We start from the raw sequence: 21,099 nt of genomic DNA, 5'->3' as shown, positions 1-21,099 counted from the left end.
TTTTGTTGAGTTAGTGAGTGAATGAATAAGGAGTCTTGATTCTTAAAATTTATTACGTGGTCCAATGGGATAATGTTTAACTCTAAAGACACCAACTATCTATGCTCAAATTGACAATAAGAAAACAATGCAAGATTGTGAACACTAATATTTTAGATGACCATCTGTGAATTCCATTGAGGAGCTTTATGCTTGTCCTGTGGGGCTCTTGACTTCTAAGAATAATATTGATCAGTTCCTTAATAGCTTGAAATTACAGTCAAGTGCACTTACAAAAATAACTCTTGTCCTAGAACCTCTAGAAAGATTTTTAAGGGACATAATTGTGTGATATGCCATAAAGCTATCAAAATTTGTCAGATAAGGAAGGCAATTTAGAATACTGGGTTTTAATTTCACATTCTAAATAGACAATTGTTATGAGCCTTAAAAGAGAATGGAAACAAAGTGCATGGGAGAAACATAAAATATGCTAAGGGAACCATTAACATGTAATTATACGATGCAGTATACATACTCTGATTTAATTAACTTATATGACCACTAAGTAAGGAAGCTGTGTAGGCAGAACAAACCACAGAGACACCAACGCCTTGCTCTGAAATTATGATTTTCCCATTCTCTCTGAGTCTCTGGTGTCACCTGGAAAGTACTTGTCCTAAAGCCTCTATTGGACCTCTGGCTCTGCCACTCACTAGTTCTGCAAAACTTAGCCAAACTCCTCTTTCCATTCTGAGTCTCATATTTCACATCTAATTTTTTAAAATTTAATATAATAAACCTGTTTTTTAACCAACACCATTCCTGTGAGGTTCAAAGTAGGTAACATATGGAAGTGACTTGTACACTAGTTTGGTATATAAAGGAAAGATGGTTATTCACTTACCCATGACATTTATAGCAAAATATTAGAATAATTATTGTTTATTTACTTTTGTCCTCCCAATTTAATATAAGGACTAGGAAACTGAGAACATTGTCTGAACTGTTTATCCCAGTATCAGCGTCTAGAAAGTTACTTGACACATTGAATAAATATATTTAAATTAATATAAAATTCCATCCTATATTTGAAACCCTTTGAGGATGGCGCGGGACCGGGCAGTATTTCATTCTGTTGTGCGTAGGGTAGCTACGAGTCAGAACTGACTCGACAGCACCTAACAATTACAACAACATATTTGAAAAGAAAATGCATCCATTTCTGTCTCTTACTAACATACTTTAGCTAGCCATAGCTAAAAGAAATGTATGCATTATGGGTCGATTCTGAACATAAACATACTATGGATTGTTATAAAAGTTGTAGTTGCCAAGATCATGAAACCAAATTCTACTTTCTTCCTGAAAAACTACACATTCCTTTGAATCTGAAGTAGCAGCTAGAAGTATAGTCATACTTGACTCAAGCTGATGATCACTCCCACTGTAGTTATAGTTAATCTAACATTTACATAATACTTTATAACTTTTCAAAAAGCTTTAACATTTTCCATTTCCTTAAATTTTCATAACTACCCTGTGAAGTCAGAAAGAAAACACAATATTTCCAATTCTCCAATCAGGAATCAGGCTCAGAAAGGAGAGACAATCTTTTATGTCACCTGACTACGAACAGGCACGGTTTACTAATTTTAAAAATGACTATCTGTTCATCTGTGAAAACACTGACTTTTAACCAGAGTATGTTTTTCTGGGCTTTGTGGAACAATCTTCTTTGCTGATTTTTTTACAATCTTAACTAGAGCCCGTTTGCTAGAAAATAATAATAATAATAATAAAAGTAAAAATTAAAAGATAATAGAAATAGCTAATACTTATTTACCACTTGCTATGTGCCAGGTTCGGTTTTGATGCTTTATAAATTAACCAATTAATCTTCCAAACAAAGCTATGACATGGATATGTTATTCCCATCCCCATTTTACAGATAAGAAAATTGAAGCACAGAGAGTTTACATAACTTGTTCAACTTATACAGCTAGTATAAGTAACTGAGTTGAGATTTGAACCCAGTTGTCTGAGCAGAACCATTCTCATTTGGAGAAATATTTAGTAGAAACTCTGAATCAAGTGCATATCCTAAAATGTGATACATCTTCCTGTTGAAGTAAGAAGCCTATGGAATCTGGAAAGGCACAAAGATACAATATTAAAGGGGCCTAATCAATACAGAAAAAAGGAGTTAGAGTGAGACTGAATTTTACAAACATTCAAGAACCACTTTTGTTAACTTCAAAGAAGTAGGACTTTATAATGTTTACCCTTTAATTTTACCTGTTTAGCATAATCCTTTCCTTTCCTTTGCAGCCCCTAGTAGTAAAACTCCCTGTAATATTCTAAAGGGCATGATGATTTCTTGATTGCTTAAAGGATATTAGGGAAAGTGGTTTGTGGCCAGAGCAGCACTTGGAGTGGGCTCCGCTCCTCTCCTCCTCTCCCTCATCAAAAAAAAAAAACAAACAAACAAACCTCAGTTTGTTTTCTGGCTGACAAAACCACAAGGGCCTCTTGGGCCTTTGACCTCCTCTTTAAAAGAGGTTAGGAGGGGCTGTGGAAGGGAGTGCAGGAGCAGAGCGAAGATTCTGAAAAACTGTTAGTTGTGGCAAATAAGAGAGGTGAAGAAATGAGAGACGGAAGTTTTGAGAGGGAATTGCACATAGGTTAGCCAAGTCATTTTTAAAACCAGCCTTTTCTGCCCTATTAGCTACTTCCCTGAGCCATCATCCAACCTACAGCACACACTTGTGGGGGAGTCAACATAGAACAGACCCCGGGCTATTTTCAGATTCAGCATTTCAGTATAATCACATGAGTCATATCAGATTGGTCTCTATTTATATAAATAACCAGAAACCAGGTGGGTTACCTTGGAACAAAAAATAATGTATTTCAACATCATGAAGATAGTAACTATGTTGCGTTGTTTTTCTATTGCGTTATTATTATTATTATTAATTTACAAAGCACAAGGACAGAATATTAAAGGTGCCCAATCAATACAGGAAAAAAGCATTAGAGTGAGACTCAAGTTTGCAAACCACTCAAGAATGACTTTTGTCAACTTCAAAGAAGTAGGACTGTAATTTTCACCCTTTAACTTTACCTGTTTATTACAGTGAAACCTGTGAGAGCTGAAACTCGACAGGACTGCCTTGTTTTCTGCTGTTGACAGGATGCAGTCTTACCACTTTTCTGTCGCTCATTTTAGTGGAAAATATTTGTGTTTTCTGTCTCTGACAGGTTTCTGCCTTACACTTCATATAGACTGTTGTTGTTACTTGCCGTCAAGTCAGCCCTTGACCCCCGGCGACCCCATGGACAGCAGAATTGAACCATTGTGATCTATAGAGTTTTCACTGGCTGATTTTTCTAAAGTAGATCACCAGACCTTTCTTTCTACTCTGTCTTAGTCTGGAAGCTCCACTGAAACCTGTTCAGCATCATAGCAATATGCAAGCTTCCACTGACAGACAGATGGTGGTTGTATATGAGATGCGTTGGCCAGGAATCCTACTTGAGTCTCCTGTGTACAAGGCGAGAATTCTACTACTGAATGACCCCTGCCCCTCTATATAGGCTAGAGTGATTTTTTACTGTAAGTCACATCATGGTACTGCTCTCACTAACAGCCCCCAGTGGTTCCTGTTATACTTTGAACCACATAAGAGCTCACTGCCAAAGTAACTAAGCCTACCTGGGATCAGGCCCAGTGCTCTGACTCCATCAAACCTTTCATGCTCCAGCCACCCTGCTGGTCTCCAGCTCCATACCTTTATCCTGAACATGCCATGCTTATTTTCTCCTCAGGACAATCCGCCTTTCTGTACTCTGACTGATACTCTTGCCCCCAGATCTTCGTGTAACTGGCTCCTTTTCCCTGTTCAGTTCTCAACTCAAGGGTCACCTCTTCAAAGAGGCTTTTGTTGATCATACAATCTAAAGTAGCTGTGGCCCTTCCACAGCTTCCCCTCTTCTCCCAGCTCCCACTTGCCCAAGTCTTTTTCTGTCACAGACTTGTTCTTACCTATGTGGGCTGGTCTAGTGCCTGGCTTTGACAAGAAATTCCTTAATCTCATCCTGACTAAATCACCTCATCTGTGAAATGTGAAAAGTGATAGGGCCTACTTCTCAGGGACTGTGCAGCTTAAACAAGATAATGTATGTGAGATACTTGAACAGTTCCTGGCACAAAGAAGGCATTCAATAAATATTGGATGTTGTTGTTACTTTCTTCTTAGTACTTGTACCTTGACGGTCACACCCTAGGCCAGTACCACATAATTTCTGTGAGAGCAAGCCGGCACGTGGTAAACATTCACTGAACATTTATGGAACAAGTAAATGAATCCAGAATCCATACACACCCATCTCACTTTTCCTTGTTCTTATTTTTTATCCCCTTAAAGGCGGAGGTTCCAAAGAACTGAAGATACTTTGGAGCCCCATGAAATTGCCCTACATAGATCCCTGATCCCCTTAAAAACCAGTTGCCCCCAGCTGATTCTGACTCATGATGACCCCACGTGTGTCATAGTAGAACTGTGTTCCATAGGGTTTTCAATGGCTTATTTTTTGGAATTAGATCAGCAGGCCTTTCTTTTGAGGTGACTCTGGGTGGACTCCAACCTTCAACCTTTGGGTTAGCAGCCAAGCGTGTTAACCATTTGCACACCCAGGGACTGTCCTGCATCCACTTCCAAAAAAATAAATAAACCTGTTGCCATCAAGTCAATTCCAACTCATAGCAACACTATAGGACAACTCATAGTGACCCTGCAGGACAGAGTAGAACTGCCCCATAGGGTTTCCAAGGAGCAGCTGGTGGATTTGAACTGCCGACCTCCTTTTGGTTAGCTGCCAAGCTCTTAACCACTGCACCACCAAGGCTTCCCTCATCCCCTTAGGATTCTTAAAATCTTTATAAAGTTACCATATTTTACTTTTACCAGGTGAGACTGGTAATTAGTGCAATAGTGCCCTCTGTAGGTAAAAGACAGGATTAAGGCAACCCCAGCTCCAGGATTTCAATTCCTGACACACATCACCCTGTAAATGGGCTCCAGAAGCACTGTCTTCTCTGCCGTCTGCAAGCCATTTTTGCTTTAAATTTCCCTAGAATGTAACCTCTCTGAGGATAGGGCCCTTGTGTGTTTTGTTTGCAGATGTGCCCCCATCATCTGGATCAGAGCCTGGCACATACAGGGAACTAAATGTTTGCTGAGTGAAGAAATAAATGAAAATAAAAAAAAATAGTTTTCCGTCTTTTTCTCCCCCAATGGCCCAGCAACCTGGGGTTAATTAATTAGTAGAAAATATTAATTGCTTGCTTAGTTGTATACAGGGCTTTCATGGAGAAATGATAAGGGATAATAAGAATAAGAGTGAAGGAACAGAGAAGAGTGAAGAATTAAATTGAAAATAAGTACAATTTAATGGCATTGAGGTGGCATTGTGTTATAAACAAAACTAGTCATATGTTTAAAAATAAAATAGATTTTAAGATGTTGTTGTTAGCTGTCATCCAGTTGGCCCCTGACTCGTGGTGACCTCATATGTTACAGAGTAGAACTGCTCCATAGGGTTTCCTAATCTTTACAGAAGCAGGTCACCAGGCCTTTCTTCTGCAGAGCCGCTGAGTAGGTTCAAACTGCCAACCTTTAGGTTAGTGGATGATTGCAAACGACTTGTGCCACCCAGGTGCCTATATTTTAAGATAAAATTGGAGAAAGATTTCAAGGTCATTGGGCAGTGTATTTCAAAGCAACAAGACGTGTTTAATCTTTATTATTTAAAATTTCTGGCAGTGATGATCCATGGCAGTTCTACAAAGAAGAGACATTTGATAAATGAGACACTAAAGTAACTGAAACAATGGCCTCTCTATGGTCTTTCTTGAAAAAAACAAAAACAAAAACTTTTTATAAAATCCATACTGAAGAAGGCTTTTAAAAGGATATTTTACTTATAAAAGCATTCGCTATCATTTTCTTAAATAGAGGTTGCTCCAGTGGGCTTAAAGTACAATATATAAAATAATTTTATGCATTACTTTCCTTTTCTAGTTAACACAGCCCTCTCCAACATATCATTTCCTGTTGTCCGAACTTCAGCCCTGTGGAATGTATACATCAGGAATTTTTATTCTTATCACACAGATAAGCAAATTGAGTCTCAGAGAGTTCAAGTGACTTGTCCAAAACCAACGTTAGTAAGGGAGACCAGAACCCAGAATCTCTGACCTCATAGAGCAATGCTCCTTCTACAATACCATATTGCCTCTTCTAGAATACCTGTGAATTCATCTTTCCACATTGATGATCAGGGGATCAGAATACAACCGAAGTATGAGTCTAATGTTCTAAGCGTTTTACCCAGTGATTTAGGATGATTAGTCTCATCTTTCTGGTTATACTATTATTTTTTAAAATTCTGCCTCTCAATCTGAAAAACCAAAAAGGAGGAGGTGGGATGGAGTCAAATTCAGATATCCAAAAGTACCAGCCACGAGTATTTTAACCCAGATTTAATGAATAAACCTCAGTTGTTCGTTTGAAAATTTCAAAGTCCATCTGGGCTTATCCACTGGGTTTCACATTCCTACTGAATGGTTTATTGAAGTACTCTTTAAAAGGTGCAAACTTCAGAACGTATTAATTTGATTGATGAAATTAAATGAGAGGAATTGACATTAAACACCCTTGACCCAGTATAATAGGAGATTTGCTTAAATGTTAATATTCTAACCATTTTGATTAAAACAGTGGTTCAATAATGTTGTGATACAAGTTAAATTACGCTATTTCTTATTCAGCTTCCTTTTTTTAAAAATTAGATAAAGTATTTCTTTTAAAGTCTACTTAATACTATAGGCAAAAGAAGTAATAATGAAAAGTCAGGCATTATTGTAGATTGTCGGCCGAGGTTCTAAGAGGATTGTACATATCTTTATTGGTAGAGACATCACCCATTTTAATCACTTCTTTCCAACAGAGGGAATAAGAAAAAACACATGATTTTTGAGGGAGATAAATAAAGGAAATTTGAAAAGAAAAAGTTATCTGCAGCTATGTAAGAAATTACAAATTGCCAAAACTCATGAGCCTCAGAAAAGCAAGTAAATCTCTTAGGAGCCATTGATATATTTATACAGAAAGATTGATTAAATGACTGTATTCTGTTTCTTTAGCAATTTAAGTGATTGGAGTAAGGATACCAGACATACGATCTGTAATGTAGTTTGTGGATAAATGCTCAGAAAGGTGAATTAAAAGAAGTGAAGATTCACAATGGCACTAATAGCTCTTGCACTTAGGGACAGTATTCTCAGATATTAAGAAAAATGGACCCTTTTAGGAAATAAGAATCAAAGAGTACCGAGAAGGGAAAAAGAAGCTTCTGTTCTTTGATAAGGAACAAAGCACTCTCTGAGAGCTGGGGTGGGATTTCCCACTTTATTGTCTCGGCCTTCACATTTTGAGACTGTAATAAATATCTCTACCACCTGTCTGTCAGTTTGTTGTACTATGGTGGTTTGTGTGTTGCTATGATGCTGGAAGCTATGCCCCTGGTATTTCAAATACTAGCAGGGTCACCCATGGTGGACAAGTTTCAGCAGAGCTTCCAGACTAAGACAGACTAGGAAGAAAGGCCTGGTGATCATGGACTTCCAAAAATTAGCCTATGGAAAACATTGATATACTGCTGGAAGATGAGCCTCGTAAGTTAGAAGGCAGTAGACAGTATCCGAAACAATGAACTCAAGCATACCAACAGTCATGAAGATGATGCAGAACCTGGCAATGTTTCGTTTTGTGGTGCATGGGATCACCGTGAGTCACAGCTGACTCGAATGGCAACAACAGCAAAAGTAAGTCTGCTGTGTGATTACAGAGACCCAAGACCCTCCTAACTCACCTATTTATTACTGATACGGCTTTGGGAGGGGACCTAGGCTCTCTGTTTTCACGTTATAATCAATTAAATCAAGATAACAATACCTTCTTTCTGGCACAGTTGAGGTAAGGCTCTAGATAAGATAATACATGTAAACATTATAAGGTAGTGCACGGCTTATGATAGAATCATTAAATTACATTTCATTTTCCTAAAGGAAAAGACAAAAGTCAACAGCTCTAATTCTTTTCATACTTATATATCTCTGCTATTATTTCAGAAATGGTGCAAAGGAATTCTTTCTCCTTAACGACAGGACTTTCAAGGCATGTATTTGAAGATTTTTACCACAAGATATTCCATTTTTATAATAAAGCTTTTTTATCTTGATTAATCTTCTCTTAGCTGGCACAGTGGTTAAGAGATATGGCTGCTAACCAAAAGGTGGGCAGTTCGAACTCACCAGCTGCTACTTGGAAGCTCTATGGGGCAGTTCTACTCTGTTGTATAAGGTCACTATGAGTCAGAATTGACTCAATGGCAACGAGTTTGGTTTTTGGGTTTTTTTTTTGGTTTTTATCAAGGTATTTGATTTCATATCATAGTGAATTCCTACTATTACTTTATAGTAACACACTATTATTACCATATATCAGAAAATCAAGTACTTTATAAATAATTTTATAATATTTTATCTAGTTTTTTTTTTCCTGCTGAGATTTTCTTTGCAGTTAATGTTTGAGTTGCTGTTGAACGATGAATTTTAAAAGACTATAATTCCCCAAATTATTGTTACTCCTTACCTTTTTGTTTCTATAAGTGCTATTATTAATGGCCAAATCTTTTGATGAGTGTTAGGTTTTGAAGTGCTTTATTAACATTAAGTTTTAAAACTTTCACTTGTGGTATTATTTTGGAAATTTGGTTTTTAAAGAAGATAGTTATCTCTTTTTGTTAAACCGAAATTAAGAATATATTCAGTATATGTTTTAAAAATTCAAAAACCACTGAGACATTAAATAAATGTTCGGTTAGCATAGATAATTACAAAATATCTTTTGGTCTTGGGGAGTATGTAGGAAGTAGTAACTGACATACACAATATACTTCCCAGAAATTTACCAAAACCATCCCCCCTTAACAAAAAAGAAAGCAAAACTAGAATAGAACTAATCATTATTAGAACAGGGCAGAAATTATGAGAATAGTGCCACATCCTTGAAAGATTTTTTTTTTTTAATCAATAAAATTTAACTAGTAATTTTTTTTTTTTCCTCAGTAAACTAGGACAGCTTTACAAAACTGGATGAAATTCTGACCAACTCTATACTGTTTCCCAATATGGATACACTAGGGCTGGAGCTCAGACTCCGTCTTGGAAAGGCAGAGAAAAGCTTGCCCCATCGGATCAAGGTTTCTTTGGCCCCGGCATGGCACTGGGAGAGAAAGCTCTAAGCCTTGCCTGATTTTTCATCCCTGGCCTGGATTCCTAAACCAGCACAGGCTCTCCTAGACATTTGAGGACAAGGCTTATGAGTAGAGAGGAGAGACTGACAGAGGAGCAATGCAATATTGGATAATTTTTGCAGCTGCAGATCAATAGATTTAATAGGCAACCTAAAACCCAGGAGTATCAGCATTTTTTTCTAGCCAGCATCACCAGTGTTGCAGCCTTCCTCCAAAAGGAGTGCACAAACTCCAGAAGAAACCAGAGATGAGAAAGGTGTCCAAGCAAGCTCCTGTTGGGGAGATCTGGGCCCTAGTAGAATAGTTTCCAAAAAAATAGTTTTTTTTTTTTTTTTTCCATGAGCAAAGACAAAGTTCTCAGGCTTTAATTCTCCAAGACAACAGCTTTCTCCACTTTTCTTTATGCCATTGAATAATGGATCACATAAGAAAATATAAACTCACAATTTAGGCACTAATTCCTCAGTTCAACTCTTATGAAATGGATACAAAAGCAATTTCCAGATAAAAAAGGAAGGAAGCCAAGAAGAATTCACCAATGCTAATTCAGGGTGAATATAAGCTCTGCAGAGGCCAATACCTACATAAAGAAAAGTAAAATCAAATTAAAACAAAAAATCTTCAATAAATTCATACAGCATACAGAAGGTAAATGAAGAGCAGAGTTATGAAAAAGATTTACTCAAGCCTTACAGAAAAATATCTTTCATGAAATGAAGTTAAAGGAAATCAAAGAAAATGAAGTAACAAAGGTTGACTTATGATAATTACTCAACATATTCATATGAAATGAGCGCTGACAGAGAAAACAGTTGTGAAGTCACTGCAGAATTTAAAATGGTATGAGGACAATAAAGTGGTATGAGGAGAATTAATGCCCCAGAAAACAAAGTAAAGAAGAAATCCATCATTCAACAATTTAGAGACCCTGAACAAAAATGCAGAACAAAGGGAACAGATAACAATAATAAAATATATATAGACTAACATTTTTGGGGGGATGTGAATTCAGTGAAGCTTATTAAAAAGACTTACCACTTATTAACCACTTAGTTAAGAGGGGATAACACTTTGACATATCCTTATGAAATTTTGAAGTTCAGGGAAAATATAAAATTCTGCATATCTAGATTTTAAAAAATTAACCTCAACCACAAAGAAGATCACTTCCACAGAAGGAATTATTTTCTGGAAGACAATAGAGCAGTGCTCACAGAGTTTGTGAAAGGAGGTGGTCTTTTACCTCCACATTTGGAATTAAATCTTGTTTTTATTAATGTTTGAAGGCACAATACAGACTTTCTCACATATGCCGGGTTCAAAGAGACTGGCACTCATATTCTTCCTGAAAAATGCTCCTTAAAATGAACTCTAGTCGACTGAGGAATGAGTCCAAATAGAAGACATTTTAGAGGGCTGGTGAGAAGCATTTGAATCAATTTAAACATAAGATTAAGTCTGTCATAGTGTGAAACAGAGTCCTTAGTCTGCAAGGGTTTAAATCAAAGAGTTATCAAGGAATATAACAGCTATAACTGGGCAACACAGTGTGGCAGTGTAGAGTCACACGGTGTTCCAACGTTCTGAGGGAGAGATAAGCTTTTTATGTGGAAAAATGGGGAAGGAAGTACATGACCATAATCATGGGGGCTTGGGATTACACATGGCTACAAGACAATTGCAAGTTAAAATTTTACAAGGTTAGCTGATTTGTTTTCTAACACAAACTTCCTAGAGCTAACCTAGCAAGCGTTTTTCTGAAATATCTACATACACGTTCTTCCTTGGGCATGCTACGCAAGCATTCTCCCAGAGCCATCTGGATAAACATTTCCTGACGAACATTTCTTCACAAACCATATTCTTACCCTCTCCATTTTTTGCTGAGGGTGGTTAAAGTTGTACAAGAAGTTACATGTCATAAGGCTGTAAAGCACAGGTTGTAGTCTTGGGAAGGAGCCCTGGTGGTGCAGTGGTTAAAGCGATCCACAACCAAGCAAAAGGTCAGCAGTTCAAAACCAACAGTGGCTCCTCAGGAGAAAGATGTGGCAGTCTGCACCTGTAGAGATTTACAGCCCAGGAAACCCTATAGGGTAGCTATGAGTCAGAATTGACTCGATGGCAGTGTGTTTGGTTTTGGTTTTTTGGTACTCTTGGGAAGGCAGAAAGGAGGATGTAGGAGAAGCTAAAGTTTAATTCAAAAATGGAGCTTTGATTCAGGTTTGGGCCAGTCATTTTTAATCATACCATGTACCTCAGTTTTAGAGTGCTCTCACACTTAGTAATTGTGATAAAATAGTTTCCATATAGGAATGTAATAATTAATTTTGGAGCAAAACTATAACAAAGTATACAATAAGTTCTAGTCATGTTTAAAAAAAAAAGCTTAAGAAGGTAGTGACGATACATTCATTTCTTCATCATTTATGGAGGGAAACATTAGGCAGTGTTTAATTTCTGAAGTTAAAATTCAAGAAGTATATATTTTAAAATTTATTTAAAGATACAAGAATGGCCACTAATAGAATGGTAACAGCTTTTATTCCTTCTAAATTATTAAAGTAGAAATGAATGAAAGCTCACTCCATATAACAAAAGGTAGAAAAACAGGAAATACAGTCATATACATAGAGAGAGAGTGATGAAGACATGAGAAAAAGAAGATCAAACACAACTGCTATGAGAATAAATGTAACTCTTTTTGTCTGTTAGAAGGACAAATATCTTTAGGTTAGGTCATATATAAAATCCAACATTATCTCTCTGCAAGAAACACAAGGAAAGCAAACTCACCCTTTCAGTTGAAATAAATGGTGAGGCAAAGATACAGTAGCCAAATGCACATAGAACATGAAATTAAGAGTTGTAATATGTATCGGATGAAAAATATTCCAGGTAAAAAGTATCGATTGGAGCCAAATTAGTGAAAAGGACTAACTATGGGAATATTTAATGGGCTGACCAAACCATTAAAATCTATGATGTGAAAACTATTGGAAATATAAGGAAAGAGGCACAGAAACATAATAAAAATATTAGACTTGAAGACACTTCTGTCAAGCCAGAGCAAAAACTCAAGTCTGGCATTAAGGTGAGAATATTCATACGTTGTTGGGAGGGTAAACTGTTAAACTACTACGGGTAGAAATTTGGTAGCATCTTATAAAATCCAAACTGTGCCTAACCCACCCCACTCCCCAATACCACTTCTAGGAATCTGTATCATCCCTCAATACAACTTCTAGAAATATATCCTAAGAGAAATCCTCACTGAATCATTATCTGTGATAGCAAAATAACAAAAAAAAAAAACTAAGTATTTAATAATAATTAGAAAACAGCCATACTCTTAATATAAATACAGATATTCATGTGTATGTTAATGAATGTATATGTAAGGAAAAAAATCTAAAAGAATATATACTACAATAATAACAGAATTGAGATTATAGTGATTTTTGATTTTGATATTTGTATTTTTTCTGTGTCTAAAGTTTTATAATGAGGGATTAAGATTTGTGAAATTATGTCAATGATGAAGTAAAAAAATGTATATACATCATTTTGAATGGCAATATAATATCTCATTGAACAGATATGCAGGAACTCCTAACCATTCCCCTATTCTGTTCTAATATTCCATATTATGGATGCTTAAGCCTCGGTGCCTTTTGCATTATTTCCTTGGGTTACATTCCTAGAAGAGCAATTACGAGAACAATGACCATGAATGTTTTAAGGCTTCTATTAGTCATTGCCAAAACCCTTTCCAAGGAGATTTCTTCTGTTCTCACACCCACCAGCAATACACCCTAGGAAACCCTATGGGGGCAATTCTGCTGTGTCCTAGAGGGTCACCATGAGTCAGAATCAACTTGACGGCACACAACAACAACATTGCCAGAATAGGTTACTTTACTTTCATTCTTTACAATCTCTGCTATTTTAACAGTGCAAAGTGATTTTTGCCACAGGATGTTAAAATGGAAATTGCAGATGAAGTGGTAAGTGGATCAAGATCAGATGTCATGCCAGACTGAGATGCAAATTATCTAAGTAGTTACCTCCAGCTCACTCTGAGGGTATTAAAGGACAAGAAGTTGGCTTGAAGGCTGATTTTTGTAGCTGTTAGGATCTTGGGAGTCCCGAGTGGGAGGAGTGGGGGCTGCCTGTCCCCCATCTCAAGCATCGTGAGAGTGACTTCAAAGGGCTGCTGAGAGAGCTTCTCAGGAGTCACCTCAAACCACAGTGGACCATTGACTTCGACACCTCAGAATTATGAGTCAAGAGACAGACTGCCTACTTGTGGGTGGAGGAGTTGAAGGACAGACGACTGTTCTGTGGCCTTCTTCTGGGCAAAAAAATGTGTGAATGTTTCCCTTAGGCCCGATACAAGGCATGTGTGAGAGACAGTCCTGACCTACAGGGCAGCCTGGAGAGGCAGACAGCTTCACAGAAGAGGCTAGAGGTATTGTCCAGAAGCTGTGACATTTATCAGTCCCAGCAAGGGAACTACAGGTCAGAGATCTCCAGTGATGAGGAAGGAGATGTTCTCCAAAGAATTCACACAAGTACCTGTGAGAGAAACAGGTAGCTTTAAACCTCTGCCAAGTCCACCAGTTGTGGTCGAGTTGACTCCAATTCATGGCGACCCCGTGTGTGTCAGGGTAGAAGTATATGCCATCAGGTTTTCAGTGGGTGGTTTTTATGAAGTAGATTGTCGGGCCTTTTTCAGAGGCACCTCTCGGTAGAATCGAACCTCCAACCTTTCATTTTGCAGCCAAACACGTTAACTGTTTACACCACCTGCCAAGTCCAGAGAGTGGTAATGCTAGATCTCCACAATGGTATCAGTCAAGTAAGAACTTCAGCACTCCTCTTCCGCATCCTTCCTTCCCATATGCCAACCTCCAAAGTATTAGAAGCCTCAGTTGGCAGTACCTGGTGGGAAAGCCCAGAAAAACTAGGTGGAAAAAGAACTGCCCACACTTCTTCCACCCACTGCGGGCCCCTGGCCAACAATAGGGTTAAGTGAGATAGAAGAGAAATCCTCAACTTTAAACCAAGCTTGCAGTTTTGACTATTACTTGTGGATGGTCATTCTTATTAATAAATTGGGACTGTTTGAATTATCCAAAGGTGACATGCAAGATTATGAAAGTTGCCTGAGTTTTTATTCAGGGTCAAGGGAAGAATTAGCCCACAAAAGAAGCTTCAAAAGATAAAAAACTAAGTTGCTTTATAACAGTGTAAGTTCTATTTGCCTTACTTTGGTTGCAAGTTGGATGTTTTTTAAATATTTATGTGGCATTTGTATGTCTAGTCTTTCTGAATTATATAGCCATGTCCTTTGCGATATTCTTGCTGGTCAGTGTGATGTGACTGTATACTTTTGTCTTGAGTAGCGGTGTTTGCTCAGAAGACTGCTCCACCTTGAAGAGGTCTACCCAATTAAATGAGAAAGCTCATGTTGGCATCCAGTTCCTATTAAATTTCTACTAGATTACAAATATGGCCCAGAAACTGATTTTTGAATCTAAATTCTAAGTTGTATTTGGGCCAGATTCTATATCTTTACAATTCAGCTCTTTTAGCCAGAGTGGTCCATTAGGCTTTCTCAAACCTTCTTCCCATTAGTAATATAGCCTTTTATTAATTACTTATTTGCTTGACCTTCTGAATCCTCAAAATTGTTTCATGATGGTCTCCCAGAAAATTACTGCACAGAGATAGATTTAACTTGAAATTGAACCCTTGTTAACTGAAAAAACATCTTAAATAACCCATTGCCGTCGAGTAGATTCCAACTCATAGCGACCTTATAGGGCAGAGTAGAACTGGTGGCTCAGTAGTTAAGAGCTTGGCTGCTAACCAAAAGGTCAGTGGTTTGAATCTACCAGCCACCCCTTGGAAATCCTATGGGGCAGTTCTACTCTGTCCTATAGGGTCCCTCGACAGCAAAGGTTTTTTGTTTTTTGTTAAATCTTTATAGAAGCAGACTACCACATCTTTCTCCTGAGGAGTGGCTAGTGTGTTCAAACTGCCGATGTTTTGGTTAGCAGCTGAGTGCTTAACCACTGTGCCACCAGGGCCCCTTAAACATCTTAAATAAAGTGCTAGAAATGGTTTTTTAGTTGATATCTTCAATATTTTGGCAGGGCATAAAAAATTCAAGGAATATGTAAAAAAGATTCACACTTTGTATTGGGGTTTAGGTGCATAAAACCAAACCAGATGCTGTTGAGTGGACTCTGACTCATGGTGACCCCATGTATCAGGGTAGAACTGTGCTCCATAAGGCTTTTATGGCTAATTATTCAGAAGGAGATGACCAGGTTTTTCTTCCAAGGCACCTCTGGGTGGACTCGACCCTCTAACCTTTTGTTTAGCAGCCGAGCACGTTAACAACTTGTGCTACCCAAGGTCTATTCATAACAGAGCACTTGCGTGCCTAAATAATTAAGGCTCAATACAGAAACACTTGCCCTGAGCAGTAATTTTGACTATGCATAAGTACTGTCGTTTTTTCAGTCTTTGACAAATTGGGAAATTTTCTGGTATTGGAACCCTCTGTTGTCCACTTGGACCCTCCTCTGACAGTCACATCCTGCTCAGAGCTGGTACTCTCTGCTGAGACAGAATAAAAGTGTATTGTATCTGTCACCACCATACTCAGGAGCCCTTGTGGTGCAGTGGTTAAATGCTTGGCTGCTAACCAGAAAGTCAACAGTTTGAACCCACCAACGGCTCGGCGGGAGAAAGATGTGGCAGTCTGCTTCGGTAAAGATTTACAGCCTTGGAAACCCCATGGGGCAGTTCTACTCTGTCCTATAAGGTTGTTATGAGTCAGAATTGCTTTGCCAGCACTGGATAGGTCAGCATACTACAACTGTGTCTAGAATAAATTGGTAGATGTCTTAGTTTCCTAATGCTGCTGTAACACAAGTACCAGAAGAGGATAGCTTTAAAGAACAGAAATTTATTTTCTTACACTTCAGTCTAGAAGTCTGAAGCAGGGCATGACTATTCAGTTTCTAGTAGTTGCCAGCAATCCTTGTAGATGCATTGTCTCCATCGTATCTTCCTCTGTGTCTCTGCTTCCCTTCTGACCTTTTTATAGCTCAGAAATCATTTGATTTAAAACTCACACTCCTCAGGTATGACCTAATTAAGGTATCAAAGAAAACCCTATTTCCAAATCATATTTTTATGGGTCTGTTGTTGTTAGGTGCCATTGAGTTGGCTCCGACTCATAGCGACCCTATGTACAACAGAAGGAAACATTGCTCAGAACTGCGCCCTCCTCACAATTATTGTTATGCTTGAGCCCGTTGTTGTAGCCACAGTGTCAATCTATCTCCTTGAGGGTCTTCCTCTTTTTTGATGACCCTCTACTTTATCAAGCATGATGTCCTTCTCCAGGGACTGGTCACTCTTGATAAACTGTCCAAAGTATGTGAGACAAAGTCTTGCCATCCTTGTTTCCAGTGAGCATTCTGGCTGTAATCTTTATTTTTTTTTTTAATTGTACTTTAGATGAAGGTTTACAGAACAAATAGTTTCTCATTAAACAGTTAGTACACATATTGTTTTATGACAATGGTTAACAACCCCACAACATGTCAACACTGTCCCTTCTCAACGTTGGGTTCCCTATTACCAGCTTTCCTGTCCCCTCCTGCTTTCTAGTTCTTGTCCCTGGACTGTTGTGCCCCATTAGTCTCATTTTGTTTTATGGGACTGTCAAATCTTTGGCTGAATGGTGATCCTTGGGAGTGACTTCATTACTGAGCTAAAAGGGTGTCCGGGGGCCATACTCTCGGGGTTTCTCCTGTCTCTGTCAGGTTCTAAGTCTGGTCTTTTTTTGTAAGTTAGAATTTTGTTCTACGTTTTTCTCCAGCTCTGTCTGAGACCCTCTGTTGTGATCCTGATCAGAGCAGTCAGTAGTGGTAACCAGGCACCATCTAGTTGTACTGGACTCAGTCTGGTGGAGACCGTGGTAGTTGTGGTCTATTAGTCCTTTGGACTAATCTTTTCCTTGTATCTTGTTTTCTTCATTCTCCCTTGCTCCCGAAGGGATGAGCCCAGTGGAGTATCTTAGATGGCTGCTCACGGGCTTTTAAGACACCAGACGCTACTCACCAACATAGAATGTAGGACATTTTCTTTATATACTGTATTATGCCAATTGAACTTGGATGATCCCCAAGACCATGGTCCCCACAGCCCTCCTCCGAGCAATTCAGTCCCTCAGGAAGTTTGGATGTGTCTGTGGAGCTTCCATGGCCTTTTCTTGTACAAGTTGTGCTGGCTTCCCCGGTATTGTGTACTGTCTTACCCTTCACCAAAGTTACCACTTATCTATTGTCTATTTAGTATTCCTCCCAAACCCTCCCATCTCTCAGTAACTGTCTTAGTCATCTAGTGCTGCTATAACAGAAATACCATGAGTGGATGGTTTTAACAAAGAAAAGTTTATTTCCTTGCAGTAAAGTAAGCTAAGAGTCCAAATTCACAGTGTCAGCTCCAGGGGAAGTCTTTCTTTCTCTGTTGGCCTTCTCATCAGTGTTCCCCCCGGAATAGGAGCTTCTTGGCGCAGGGACCCCCGGTCAAAAGGATGCCCTCTGCTCCCGGCACTGCTTTCTTGATGGTATGAGGTCCCCCCGTCTCTCTACTCACTTCTGTCTTTTGTATCTCAAGAGATTGCTTCAGGACACAACCCAATCTTGTAGGTTGAGTCCTGCCTCGCTAACACAACTGCCACCCATCCTCCCTCATTAAGATCATAGAGGCAGGATTTACAACATACAGGAAAATCACACAATACCAGGAATCATGGCCCAGCCAAACTGATACACACATTTTTGGGGGGACATAATTCAATCCATGACAGTAACCAACAACGATTGCTGTAATTTTTCTAAGACAGATTTGCTCCTTCTTTTGGCAGCTCGTGGTATATTCAATATTCTTCGCCAACACCATAATTTAAAGGCATCAATTCTTTGGTCTTCTTATTCATTGTCCAGCTTTCGCATGCATATGAGGTGATGGAAAACACCATGGCTTGGATCAGGGGCACCTTAGTCCTTAAAGTGACATCTTTGCTTTTTAACACTCTAAAGAGATCTTTTGCAGCAAATTTGCCCAATGCAATGTGTCGTTTGATTTCTCAACTGATGTTTCCATGGGCATTGATTGTGGATCCACGTAAAATGAAATCCTTTACAACTTCAATGTTTTCTCCATTTATTTATGAGTCTAGGTGCCAGGATTTCAATACATATTTTGGGGGACACAATTCAACCCATAACAGTGAGGTTTAAGCCTTTCCAGTCATGACCATATTTGCTCCACTTCAGTAGTATCCAGAGTATGCCATATTTCTGCTAGCCCTTTTCTTTTCTCTCCTTTCTCATGACCAAAGAGTCAAGTAGAAATTTGGGGAGATTTTATCACTTGATTTGACTAATAACTAGCTCCTTCTGAAAATCTCCTATTCTTTCATGCATTTATTTGCTCCTTCAACAAATGAGTTATTCACTCTTTAAACAACTACTATATGTTAGGCAGGTTCCTGGGTGGCCCAAATGGTTTATACTCCACTGCTATCTGAAAGGTTGGCAGTTCAAATCTACCCAGCAGCACTGAAGAAGAAAGGCCTGGTGATCTCCTTCCAAAAGATTATAGCCATTGAACATCCTTTGGAGTACAGTTTTTACCCTGACACACATAGGGACACATGGGGTCGCCATGAGTTGGAATCAACTCAACAGCAATGAGTTAGGTTTTTTTTTTTTATACGTACATATGCTAGACACTTCCTGTCCAGTCATTTATTTTGTTATATAAAGAATGATTAAAAATTGCTTTATATGATACGTATATTAAAGGATGCATAACTTCTTTGTGAACAATCATCTTAAAAAAATCACCTCATTCCTGCTTTTATTCAGTTGCCTACCTAATGAGGGTAGAAATATGTTTCCCAAAAGGGGGCTGATTTCGAGAAGAACAAAGGTTAAATGACTAGAATAAATAAGGCAAGTAGAGGTTGATGCAGGAGGCAATGCAGAGGAGGGCCGACTGATGGAGAGCTTGTGGGGGCTTGAGATCTGATTAAAGGTCATTCTACAGGAAAGCTGAAATTATTTAATTAGATATTTAAGAAGATTCAGTCTTTCTCTCTTGAAGAGACACCCCCAGGGGGGATTGCACATACACTACAATCCTTTTACCAACCGCTGAGAACATTTTAAATATTTGATTAAAGTCACAGTAGCCTCTACAATAAAACTGTCTTCAGGAGTGGGCGTAAACTCTGATGGATTAGAAAATTAACCTATGTCTTGTCATTTTTGTTTTTGAAATGTGACTTCTGAAAATTACTGCTATGAGCAGAAAATAAAATTACGAAGGTGGATTTCAGAAAGATGTATTCTAAAACCGTATACTGTGTTATTACTGTCTATAGTACACTATGAGTCGACATCGACTCATTGGCAGCAGATTTATGGTAGTGTTAGCATCGTTGTGTGGTTGGCTCCTTCCTTTGCCATGACCTTCTTACAGGAAAATCTTACAGGGGAGAAACTGAGTAAATACTATCAATATTCGCAGTGGTCTTAGATTTTCTAGGTAAGATTTTGTGTCAGTGATATCAGCTGACTTCGTTATCAGAAACTGAAGTGGTACCACTTAGCGCAAAGGTGGTGTTTATCAAGGCATCCGCCCACAGCTCCCCTTACGAAAAGTCGTATTAGATGGTTCTCATTCAGCAAATTTACTCAGCATCTAGAATAGATACAAGTTACCTGGAATTCGTGAGACTCAAATATCACATTTGTATGACAAAATGTCAAAAATATTCAGGAAATCAGGATTATACCAGAGGGCTTTGAGTGTCTGTGTATCATGAGAGTCACCACAATTTCCTTTAATAAACGAAGAACTTTAACTGCTCAGTGGTGGTGCTACTATTATTGCTGCCCTCTTCTCCCTTGGTTAAGGAGCCCTGGTGGCGCAGTGGTTAAGCACTTAGCTGCTGACTGAAAGGTCGGCAGTTCGAACCAACCAGCTGCTCCGTGGGAGAAAGATATGGCAGTCTGCTAAAGATTATAGTCTTGGAAACCCTTTGGGGCCGTTCTACTTTGCCCTATAGGATCCCTATGAGTCAGAATTGACTTGACGGTAGTGGGTTTGGTTTTTGGGTTTTCTCTCTCGGTTACCCATCCCACAAACCTGAAGTCCACCAGATGGAGTTCACCTAGAATAGAAGCGAAGGAGAGTCATATTTTGGTTAGGTCAGATGTTATGCTCTCCTCTCTGCTAGTGACAAAACAATTGGTTGAGGATTGGCCCGTATGAAAGGAAGCAAAGAAGATACCAAGAAGCCTTCAGTTTAAATTAACCAATTATTTTAGTTGACAATAGAATATGGAAATAATTGAATTTGTATTAGCAAGTAATAATTTGCTCTTTATATAACTGTTTTTTACAGAACAGTTTTATTTATACATCTAAATTTTATACATCTAAATTTTGTTGTGATCCTGGTCAGAGCAGTCAGTAGTGGTAGCCGGGCACCATCTAGCTGTACAGGACTCAGTCCAGTGGAGGCCTTGGTGGCTGTGGACCATCAGTCCTTCGGACTAATCTTTTCCTTGTATCCTGTTCTCTTCATTCTCCCTTGCTCCTGAAGGGATGAGACCAGTGGAGTATCTTAGATGGCTGCTC

The 21,099-nt window shown here is 38.6% G+C and overlaps 1 protein-coding gene across 1 annotated transcript in view; it reads left to right on the top strand.

Moving 5' to 3' along the window:
• The window catches only part of RGS7 (regulator of G protein signaling 7), a 567,494-nt gene that overhangs the window by 475,717 nt on the left and 70,678 nt on the right, over nucleotides 1-21,099 (top strand). The window lies entirely within an intron of this gene.

This window comes from Trichechus manatus, unplaced genomic scaffold (assembly GCF_000243295.1).
Source record: "Trichechus manatus latirostris isolate Lorelei unplaced genomic scaffold, TriManLat1.0 scaffold00039, whole genome shotgun sequence".
NCBI lineage: Eukaryota > Metazoa > Chordata > Mammalia > Sirenia > Trichechidae > Trichechus > Trichechus manatus.
This window is presented reverse-complemented; position numbering and strand designations above follow the sequence as displayed.